Source organism: Microtus oregoni, unplaced genomic scaffold (assembly GCF_018167655.1).
Source record: "Microtus oregoni isolate MIOR12 unplaced genomic scaffold, Mior012 000011F_ref0000422, whole genome shotgun sequence".
In the NCBI taxonomy this organism is placed as follows: Eukaryota; Metazoa; Chordata; class Mammalia; order Rodentia; family Cricetidae; genus Microtus; species Microtus oregoni.
This window is the reverse complement of record NW_024543070.1, coordinates 20,315,001-20,316,000: the sequence shown is the minus strand read 5'-3', so window position 1 is coordinate 20,316,000 and position 1,000 is coordinate 20,315,001.

The following is a 1,000-nucleotide window of genomic DNA, read 5'->3' as shown; positions in this document are numbered from 1 at the left end:
CTCCTTCAGCAGCCCAGTGGCCAACAGTCCATCGCTGAGGAGGAGGCCGTTAAACAAGGTCCCTTAGAGTGAGCCCCGGTCTAACTGAGAAGAAACACTGCCTCTGCCACGCTCCTTTGGTGCTGAAAGAAAATGTCAAACTCAGGGGCTGGAGAGATGGCTCAGCAGTTAAGAGCAGTGACTGCTCCTCCAGAGGACCTGGGTTCAATTTCTAGCACCCATATGTCTGTTCATAACTGTCTGTAACTCTAGTTCTGGGGGACCCAACATCCATTGCAAAAGACCAATGCACATAAAAATAAGAAAAGACAAGACAAAAATTATGTCCTACCCAAACCCTCTCTCTTGTTTGACCATCGGAGGAACAGCTGGTTCCAGTTGCGAGCGCTGATATGCATGTCGCTTTCTTAGTCTCCCAAGCTGCAAGAGATGCATCTCAAGGGACCCCAACTGTTTATCACAGGGAAGCAGCATCTCGAATCCCCCTTCACCAGGCATCCTGACAGCAGAAGTGAGCAATGGGCTCACCAGGGAAGAGCTAACCTCACAAACTGCTTAGGATAACCTACCCAGAAACGTCTTTAGGATTTAGTGGTATTTGAACTGGGTTTTATTGATGTTTGGGCCTTTGACCACATTTCTGAGGTAATGGGAATTATTGCTATATTTTATATCTTAATATTGCCAGGCATGGTGGCTCACATCTATAATCCCAGCTCTTGAGTGGTTGAACCTGCCTACAGAGGAAGACCCTAAGTGACCCACCCACAAGTTGGTGTTCAGGAAGCCCCCATCAATACAGGCAATTGTCACTGCTGTGGTTGCCCAGCCTTTCTACAAGATAAGACCCTGCTGCTGAGGACACCACACACCTTGGTTGCAGGACATAGAGAAATCTAGCAGCAGGTAGACAGGAAATTTCCTCCCTGCTGGCTAGCCCACACAGTCCTGGAAGGTGCTGTGCAGATCGGTGCAAGCGAAAATATCACCAACAGTCTTA